The following is an 11207-nucleotide window of genomic DNA, read 5'->3' on the forward strand; positions in this document are numbered from 1 at the left end:
CTACTTTTCCCTGCCTTCCAGAATCTTCTAGGCTGGAGTTGCAGTCAGGTTTGTTCCTATCAGTGAAAGTTGGTAACTCAAAAGTTTGTAAGTAGAGGACTCTGTAACTTGTTATATAAGCTGTGGACAGACAAAGCATGTTTTCCTTCATTATGTAAACACAGTTTGAAAACCACCCTTGAGTATACATGTGAATTGTTTTTCCAGTTACTCATCAAAGGAAAAAAAATGTACCACAGTGTAAATAGTCTAGGAATTATTGGTATAACAATGTGGAAAGCTTCCAGTTTAAATTTTATCTTTTCCATGAATTCACTTGTTGGTTTAAGATGTACAGGTAGTCCTCAACTTACAATAGTTTGTTTAGTGACCATTCAAAGTTACAACAGCACTGAAAAAAGTGACTTATGATCATTTTTCACAGTTATGACCATTGCAACCTCCCCATGATCATGTGATCAAAATTCAGATGCTTGGCAACTTTGGTTCATATTTATGACGGCTGCAGTGCCCCAAGGTTATGTGATCAGCTTTTGTGACTTTCTGACAAGCAAAGTGAATGAGGGATCCAGATTCACTTAACAACCGGGTTACTAACTTATCAATTGCAGTGGATTCATTTAACAACTGGGAAAGGTCGTAAAATGGGGCAAAACTCAATAAATGTCTCACTTACCAACAGAAATTTTGGGCTCAATTGTGGTTGTTTAAGTCAAAGACTATCTGTACCGTAAGCCTAAGAGCATCTTTACTCTGCTGGCAATATAGGAATAATACTTACAGGACTCTTGTAAGAACGAAAACCTGGAATAATATTAATGTAAATGGTTATTATTAAAAGAAACAGTTAAAATGTGTTTTCAAATAGTACTGTATTCAGAACCAGCTAAGAGAAATCATTGCCATAAAAATACTATTTGTTATGGTTCATTCTAATTCAAAAGACCATTGCGTTATAGTTTTTTTTATCCATCTTGGAGAATTTCCTATAGCTGTTTTTTTATGTTGTTGTTGCTTGAGCTCCCTAATTTTTTTGTTATGCCTTTTCCCTTTTTTTTCTAACTCCCTTTCTTTGATTTTCTAGTATTTATTTATTTTTAATATATCATAGATCAGAATGCAGGTATGCCATTTAGATCTGCAGGAGGAAATGTCAGTTATGCATATAAAAATAAGTAAACATCCCCAGCCACATCTCAATATCAGCTTTCTTTCTCACTTCTGTAATTTTTCACTTTCATTACCCACATAATGTCAAAAGTTTACATCCCTAGTGGATAAAAAATATTCTTTACTAATTTTGCATTCGGTATATTTTGCATAAGCAGAGCCCTTTTGGTGTCATGGTTAAGTCACCAGGCTAGAAACCGGGAGGCCATGAGTTCTAATCCTGCCTTAGGCATGAAAGTCGCTGGGTGACTTTGGGCCAGTCACTCTCTGCCAGCCCAACTCACCTCACACAGTTATTGTGGGGAAAATAGGAGGAGGGAGGAGTATTAGATATGTTTGCCGAGCTATTTATAAAATAATAAAGGTGGGTTTTAAATTAATTAACTAGAGTCCTGATTATCCATTGCCCCAACCAGTAGCTTGCCCTGGAGATTAATTCCAAAACCTGGTTCTACACCTATCTTTTTTTGCAGATGGTAATCTGACATGTTTAAATGGATTTGGATTAGCTCCTGGCCCTTCGCCAGGAATTGATTTTCACCTCCCTCAGAGCTGTAATCTAACAGAGATCACAGCTGCAAAACATACCATGTACACCCCAATTATGGCAACTAAGTGGAATGTAACCCCAAGCTGCATTAACTGGTTTCGTAGCGCAGTACAAATTTCATTAAGCAATCTTTTCTGTTGCATGTTTTCGTGACCTTTAAACTGAGGAACAAGGAAAGACTGTAGCTTAGGGGGCTGGGGGGGGGGAGGAATTCATTGACCACTGGTCTAATTTTGGCACTTTTAGTCCTTCCTGTTTCTTTACCATAACTGACGTAATGATTGCAAGAACCAATGTATATTATGAGTGTGTTCCTGGGGAACCCCAGCAACCATTCTAAAATCCAATTGCTGTAAATTGCATGCTGTTAACTCATTTTTGTTCTCTTATTCATACCTCAGGCGCATGATTCTTTTATGCTTGCAAGCTTAGCATTCGGTTAGATTTTCCTGTTTATCTGGTTTTTGTTGTTGTTGTTTTTAAAGTTTAACAATATAACCACTGTGACTATAATTCCGGAGGCAATTTTTAAAAGGCAAAAATTATATGCATACGAAGGAATCTATGCAGATTTTTTGACTCCAAAGATAGTTCATATTACTCTTTGGTTAGAAAGAAAAAATCTCTTTCAGGTTTTGCAATGCTCTTTTTAGCTGTAGCTGCGACTGTTTGTGGTGGTCCTTCTGTTTATTCATGCCTGGTTTTATTCTTTTTATTAGATTCTAAAGGGCATCACAATTAGGAGTTTGCTATTTATTTAAATGGCATAGTTCCTAGGACAGGGGTAGGCAACCTTGGCTCTTTTATGACTGGTGGACTTCAACTCCCAGAATTCCTGAGCCAGCATGGCTCAGCATGGAAACCTCTCCCTTTCCCCTCAGCATGGCTGGCTCAGGAATTCTGAGAGTTGAAGTCCACGAGTCATAAAAGAGCCAAGGTTGCCTACCCCTGTCCTAGGATGAAGGAATGAGTAGAGCTGGAATTAACTTGCACCCGGTTTGCCTTCCACTATTCTTCCCTTTGGACCGAATTTTGATCTTAAATGGCTCATTCTCAGACTTAGAAATCCGTTGCAAGGGTGCAAGAAGACACTTTTCAAAGAAAGCATGCTAAATTACAGGTATACATGCAAACTTTGGCCAGCAAATAGATGCCAACGAGATTTCTTTTAGGCTGTCTAATTGTGGGATACCTACAAGATTTTTTTTTGAGATACTGTGCTTGTGCTTGGTTATCACAATTACTCTGATTAATGAGTTAACTCATTTACTGGTTCACACAATACATTGAGACATTTAAGCAAAGGAAAAAGCCAAGATGAAAGACATGATCACATGTGCCCTGCCTCTTTTTTACATGTAGGTGACACGTGTCATATAATTAAAGAGAGATGGACTTCAATTGCATGACCCCACACATCATCTTGACTCTTTTGACCTGCCCTGTGGATATTCCTAGAGTTTGAATTCAGGTAATATCCTAGATAAAATCCTAATAATATTAAGATTAACCAAGGTTGCACCTTGCATCTTTAAACGATCATGTTAAGTGCACGGTGCAAATACAACCAGTATGTCCCGGTGAAAATAACTATTTTGCAAGACTAGTGAAAGAATCAGTAAAATAAGGTACATGAAGCACATGGGACAATTATGTCCTGCTTAAATACTAATATAATGCAGGTCTTATTATGCATTAAGGTTTGTGTAATTTAAGGATCCAAAATACACTTTATTGATCAATCTATTAATTTATAAGGCTAAAAGCTTTTTTTTTAAATTGCTTGCAGACTTTTGTAGAATCCTGAGGTAACTTCAAATTTTATTTAAACTTTTCAGATTAGTAAGATTAGTTGTTTTCTCAACTTGAACCTGGAGAATTGGATTTTTCAAAAGGAAGTGGAATTTACTCATTTCCAAAACTAGTATAAGCATTGATACTTTGACAACTTTGTAAGAAGTACAAGTCAAATGGCGGATTAGCTGTACATTTTGGATTTAGTTGCATTTCAAGAATAGAAAACCTGGGGCTTTGTACACACCTGTACAGTATGGTTATCATTAAGTAATAAAACTAAAATGGAGTTTGGGGGGTAAATATCTCATTGGCATAAGTTTAAAGTTAGAAATTAAGGGTGAGATCCAAGTGAAAGAGTCAAGAAAATTTGAAAGTTATTTCTGTTTGCAACTGCTCAAAGTCAATCTTGACTTATACTGACAGTTCATAGGATTAAAATCCAGTTTCACTCAGTAATTCCATCATGCATCAGGAATGACTTTTGCCCAAGTGGCAGCATCTGTCTCTTGCAATGTCTTGGCCAATGGATTTGGGATTTAGTAATGCTCAAACTCTTGCCAGTTAGGGCACAGTTTGCATACATTAGCTTTGTTAAGGACAAAACTAATTCCCAGATTATTTGGTTGCTAAAGTTTATTTTGGCCATAACTAGGCCCATGCCTATAACTCGATTTAAAATAAGAAGGATGAAGAACATGGAATCAATATAATTAAAAAAATGCGATGACTAAGAATCATTTTTAGGACCATCCATGTATTTGAGCTATATTTTTGAGCAACATATTGAGGGAATAGGGATCCTGTAGAGACTTACTTTGACTCCTTGCTGCTTCATCCCAAAGAGCTTTTCCATATACAAATTGGACTTAATGATTAAGAGTTTGGACCTGTGTTCCAGGTCTAGTCTCTAAGATCCTTGGGTCAATTGCTTCCTCTCAGCCCATCCTATCCAACAGAGTTGTCGCGGTGTAGAAAAAGTTGGGGAAGGAAGCTCTAAGGACAGTACTTTGAACTCCTAGAGGAAAACTAGGATAAAAATTATGTAGAAACATACAGAATCATTTTCTCAAGCTTGCTGAGTTTCCATTAAAGATTAACATGAGCGTTGGATAGGAGGGTGACATTTTAAGAATTTGGAAGTATTCAGAATAGAGTTGCAAGAGCAAAGGTAATCCACAAATCAAAAAAATGTTACTAATTTGGACCTCCTTAGTATCTCACATAATTTTTCTCTCTCCAAATAAAGCTAAATAATTTCTACTGATACTTTTCAGATTTGTCTTATTAGATGCTTATGTACCAAATCAGCATATCCTATAATAGTGATGGCGAACCTTTTAGAGACCGTGCCCAAAAACTGGCCCCGCCCCTGCCCCACCCCCTTCCCCACCCCACCCCAACCCCACCCTGCCTACCCGCAGGGCCACTCACCGCCTCCAGGGCCCACCGCAGATCACCCAGCAGCGCCATGGCGGCCACGCCCCCTGCCCACCCCCCCACCCCCCGCAGCATCAACTGTGCGCGATGGGACATGAGGGCAGTCTTGTGTACGCTGCCTGGCTGCCATGTCTTTGGCTGCACTGCTCCGCATGGGCTACGCTCGGGGGTGACTCTTCTCCAGGAGGGCTGTTGGTGAGAAGGGGGTCACAGGGGGAGGCAAGGCTGGGGCAACTGCACGTGTGCCCACAGAGAGGACTCCGAGTGCCGCCTCTGGCACCTGTGCCTTAGGTTCACCACCACTGTCCTATAACATATGTAAGAACCATTTATTTTCATCATTCTCTCAGCAAAGAATGACTAATTGAGCAATTAGTCATCTGATTTCTATTAAATAACGGTATTCACTGGGCTATGGCTAGAGACATCATGATTCAACCAAGCATTGAAAAAACATTGAGTTACTTCCTGGTATTTCTTTGAGCTAGTTTGGATAAAAATATAATTTTCATGCAACGCCATGAAAATTTACTTCTGTGATATCCTGAGTCCTTGCTGAAGAAAAGAATCAGCCTGGTTTGCTACTAATCCTGAGTGAATTATTTAAATCTGAAAGGAACAAAAGTCAATTTTGGATAAATAGGCTAGCTGGAGGCCAAAAGAGCAGGTCACCTTTAAGTGTAAGTCTCTCTTCAAGTTTGGATGAAGCTAAGAACTGACCCCAGCATTAATAAATATCTAGCAGACTATCTACAGGTAGTCCTTGACTTACAACAGTTCACTTAGTGACTGTTCAAAATTACAACGGCACTGAAAAAAGTGGCTTATGACCGTTTTTCAGTTACAACCTTTGCAGCCTCCCCATGATTATGTGATCAAAATTCAGATGCTTGGCAACTGGTTCATACTTATGCCCATTGCTGTGTCCCAAAGTCACGTGATCACCCTTTTTGTAACCTTCTGGCAAGCAAAATCAATCGAGGAAGCCAGATTTTCTTACTAATGTATCAGTTGGGGTGATTCACTGTGGGAAGAAAAGCTGTAAAATGGGGCGAAACTCACTTAACCACAGAAATTTTGGGCTCAGTTGTGGCCATAAACGAAAAAGAGGTTAGCCCTATGTTTATTTTAGTTGATGTTGTTGTATGGGCAATATTTGTTGTGATACCGAAGTTGCTTTAAAAACACATTTTGGGGGTTTTTGTTGTTGTTGTTGTTGTGATGTATTATTGCCCACTAAAGGAATTATTTTAGACCGAGACAGGGCTACCATACCTGGAATACTCCAATCCAGATAATTATCATAGACCATAGAAAGGGCAACAAAGAGATACGGTATCTCAAGTATCACTCTTTGCTGCCCTCTGATGGTTGTCTGAAAGTTTGCAGGCCAGACACTGTATAACAGCCCTGCTAGAGCAGGTTTTGCTGCAGCAGACTCTTCCTGAAAGTATATTGTTAGGACTTTGGAACTTGAATCTGGACAGTTGTAGATGGAGTCTAGTTTAGTCAACCCCTGAGAATTGTTTACCTTTTATGCACAAGGGCCCTTTCAGCAAAGGAAGGATGTGCGACATTTCTGTAAGAATTGGCTGACAACAGGAAATCTTTGATGACGTTGACCCGATATAATTACTGGAAAAATGACCTTCAACCTTGTATTGGTCAACAGAGAGATAGCTATTTCACGTTTTGCTTGAAGTTCAGGGACTTCACTTAGGTACACAGAGTATTTCATTATTTATTTATGTGGTAAGTAGATATTCTCTAACCTTTGGTTAACTAATATCTCCCAGTGGGATAAATAAGTGAGAGAGGGCTGGTCCTCAGGCTTATTAAATGATAACAGAGGGGAAACAGGTGGAAAAAGAGGATTCTTAAAGGTGAGAACAACTAGATGAACTACAAATGAGCATTCTGCTTCAGCTTAAGGCTAGCCGATTTTCCTCTGTTGTTGACCTTGTAGTGAAGGGAAATAAGTGATTCTCATTCTTTGGCCAAGGAATGGGGTCAGGGTGTTGTGAATGCTGCCATCCAGGTCAACAGGCAATGAACTAAAGGTTATTTTTGTAATCGGGAAGTTAACTTTTAGAAAACCAGGACACTGGATTCACATACTTCCTTTTCTAATCACTTGCAGAAATTGCTTGTTAACTACTTTTCAGCTATTAGGATCCTTTGGATGGACAACTTTTACAGGGCCAGGAGGTTTCCTTCAGTCCTTAATGAAATAAGTTTTAAATGCATGTTTAAGGACTTTTTAAAATATGTTAGCATTTTTAGCAAAAGAGCGATTAGAACTTTGATTTTGGAAAGTTACAAATGGACTAAGGGTCCAGATGGATTTGAAATAAGATTTTGGAATTAATTATAAGAATCCTTCCCATGGGAAAGTGTTGTTTTGAATTCTCTTAAAAACATGATAGGGTGAGACTTTGGATTTAGACATTAGAGGGTATCAGAATAAATATTACAATTAACGGAGAAAAATAGTTACATTTGACTTATTAATACAGCATGGAACAAAATAGTTTAACACTGGATGTATTGAAGATATTTTTGAACAATAGGCACTCTATAGATAGATTGGTTTTTAAAAGATGTTATGGAAAGCAACATGTTTTACTGGGCAAGACTGAGATTGATGTGAAAGCGGATTTAAAAATGACAAGCTTCCAGAATGATATGAAAAAAGATATTATACTGGACACGCAAATGAAACTGGCTGATGTTTTAATAATTAAAAGGATATACAGATAACAAATAAAAAAATGACCTGGATAATTTTTCTATATTAGATTTACAAAATTAAAACTTTGAAGGATTTTGTGAGAATGGACGATAAATAAATAAAGTTCTATAACATTATTTAAAGGGACTAAAGATTGTATTTATTTATTTATATCCTGCCTTTATTCTTTTTACAAATAAGGTGGTGAACATATCCAACACACCTTTCCCCTCCTAATTTTTCCAACAAAAAAACAGTCCTGGGAGGTAGTTGGGATAAGAGGAAGTGACTGACTCACTTGGATTTCATGGCCAAGATGAGATTTGATCTTATGGTCTCCTGCTTTCTAGTCTGGTGCTTTAATCACTAGAGCAGGGCTTTTCAACCAGTGGTACGTGTACCACCTGTGGTACATTGGCACCTGGCAGGTGGTACGCGACCATCCTAGAAAAGTGATAGCGGGGGAGGGGAATGAGTGGAACCGGTGGCAGCACCGCACAAGCCTGAGCAAGAGATGGCTGGAGCTGCAGAGCTGTCAGGGCTAAGTGGAAGCACCAGGATCAGTGCCGCTTTCCAGCTGATCAGCGCTTCTTTGGGGCTGTCAGGGCTCAGTGGAAGCGCCAGGATCAGCGCCAGGCTCCAGCTGGAGCTTGGTGCTGATCCTGGTGCTTCTGCTGAGCCCTGAAGAAGCACCAATCAGCTGGAAAGCAGCACTGATCCTGATGCTTCTGCTGAGCCCAGAAGAAGCTCCGATCAGCTGGAATGTTGCAGCATCTCCAGGGTCTTGTGATTTACATTCAGATGCTTGGTAATTGATTCATATTTATGACGGACACAGTGTCCCAGGGTCATGTGAAGTGACCAAAACCTGCTGCAATCACCCAGCAGATGGGGGGAATAAAAACCAAACACCCCCCACCCCACCCCTGCTGCCAATCCTCACCAGAAATGTCTCATAACAATGAAAACCTCAGACAGGAGGAAGAGCGCAGCAGGCAGATGTCTTGCTCGGCTGTGCCTTGGGGGCGCACTTTTTTCAGTGCCATTGTAACTTTGAACAATCACTAAGTGAACTGTTGTAAGTCAAGGACTACCTGTACTTCATCACTTTTTTCCTTTTTGGGGGGGTCATCATGTTTTTGACACCTTGCTAGGTGACTGGTGGTACTCGGATGTTGCCATATCCTAAAAGTGGTACAATGGGTGAAAGGTTGAAAAGCCCTGCACTAGAGCAAAAAAAAAGACCAAGATTGTTAAAAGTAAAAGAAAGGAATATAAATTTGTTTTATTTGATCAAGATTAAATAGATATGTTGTTATCTCTAATAACCCTTAATACATTTTTGCTGATCAGGACTGAAACATTGAAGATTTTGTTTATAGATAACAAATGTGATCGGGGAAGAAAAGATCATTTGTTGTATTTTAAAAGAAAGTGATAAATTACTAAAATTATTTATAGTGATGATAATGGGAAGTCCCTTTTTATACATTTCTTTATTTTTTATTATTTTTTTTCTTTTTCTTTCTTTTTATTTTCCGCACTATTTTTTTCTTTTTACTCTCTTATTTTTTGAATTTGTATTAGTTTTTACCTTTTTAATTGGTTGCTATGTATGTATGTATGTATGTATGTATGGAGAGAGAGAGAGAGAGAGAGAGAGAGAGAGAGAGAGAACCAGAGCTTTAGGCAATAGACTTGCATTCCAGTGCTTTTACTCATGGCCTCAACCTGGTCTTTCTAATTCTTATTATCCTGGTCTTCCAAGGCCTATCAAACAACCTAGAATTCAGGCAGTCCTCAGTTAATGACCACGTTCAGCAACTGAAGATACAACGGAGCTGAACAAGGAGGTTTATGGCTGTCCCTCAAAACTGTGGCTGTCACAGTGTTGTGATGCAAGGACTTGGCAACCAACTCACAATTAACAATAGCTGCAGTGTCCTTGAGTGCTATTTGCAACCTGAACTGTGGGCTTTCAACAAGCAGAGTCAAAGGGGGAGTCAGCAGGGGCTGACAAATGGCAATTATGTGACATGGCACCTAACAGTCCCATGAAATTCACCAAACAACTGCAGCTGGAAATTTCCGATCTGTGTTGTAAGCAACAAGGCTCCCTGGTCCAAACCACTTGTTTTGTGCTTCTTGATTACCAAACTAATAAGGATTCAGGAGCCAATTGTGTAGAAAGTCAGCTGCAAGCTTCTTCAGTATCAATGAGAAGATCCATTGCATGGATCATAGGAAGCCTCTCTCGTGTATATGATGAAATAGTACAGATGCTGGAATTCTTGCAACCCCACCTCTTTCTTCTCAATAAATCTTGTTAATGAGAACACTGTGAGGACTACACTTGGAAAGAATTACTGTTGGGTTTTAAGCAGTTGCCGAAGAGACTGGCAGATATTATCTTAATATTCAAAGTGATCAAAACTAGGATTACCATATGTCCATATTTTCCCAGAAACAGAAGTCGCAGGAAGAAGTGTTCCAAATCTTAATGTTTTAATTCTAAACCCAGATGTTCTGAAATGGGGCAGCAGAGGTGTAGTGATTGGCGGTATTGATGTATAACCTTCAGGGAAGAGATGCACACTCTGCTTCCTGGGCAGTAGCCTCTAGGCTAGAACATCACCTTTGCTGCCTCCTGACTGGTGCACAAAAACAAGGAAAATTGATCAGCAAAGAAAAACACAGCAGTGCTACTCCCCGTGAACTGCTAGAAGATGCCATTCAGGGTTTGGGGTGGTTTAAGACTGCTATTTGTTGTTTGTGTGTGTGTTTACTGGACAAGAGAATGAACAAGAAAAAGCTTATTCAAAGGTTAGCTTATGTTCCTAAGACATGTGATTATCTCACATCACAACCATCTAATGGTTCAGACTTCTGATCTCAGACCACAAACCCTGGTTCAGTTTGTAAAAACTTGTGATTTTATAGTATAAACCCTGGCAGAGATTTTTGAATTTTAATTTCACTTGGGAGTAATTAAGGATCTGCAACTGATTTATTTGGGCATTTACAGTCCTTGCGCTAAAAGTAAGTGAGTGAGTGAGTGAGTGAGTGAGTGAGTGAGTGAGTGAGTGAGTGAGTGAGTGAGTGAGTGGGTGGATGGATGGATGGATGGATGGATGGATGGATGGATGGATGGATGGATCAGTCAGTCAGTCAGTCAGTCAGTCAGTCAGTCAGTCAGTCAGTCAGTCAGTCCTTCAGTTAAGTCAGGGGTGTCCAAACTTTTTTCAAAGAGGGCCAGATTGGATGAAGTGAACGTGCTGGAGGGCCGAACATTTTTCCGAACATTCTTTGAACCATTACAATTAAATGCAAATGAATTATTTTATGCCTCTTTCCTCTCCCTCTCTTTCCTCTTTCTCTCTCTCTCTCTCTCTCTCTCTTTCTCTCTTTCTCTCTCTCTTTCTCTCTCTCTCTCTGTCTCTGTCTTTCTCTCTCTCTCTCTCTCTGTCTTTCTCTTTCTCTCTCTCTTTCTCTCTTTCTCTCTGTCTTTCTCTTTCTCTCTCT

Source organism: Protobothrops mucrosquamatus, unplaced genomic scaffold (assembly GCF_001527695.2).
Source record: "Protobothrops mucrosquamatus isolate PMUCROS unplaced genomic scaffold, P.Mucros_1.0 scaffold199, whole genome shotgun sequence".
NCBI lineage: Eukaryota > Metazoa > Chordata > Lepidosauria > Squamata > Viperidae > Protobothrops > Protobothrops mucrosquamatus.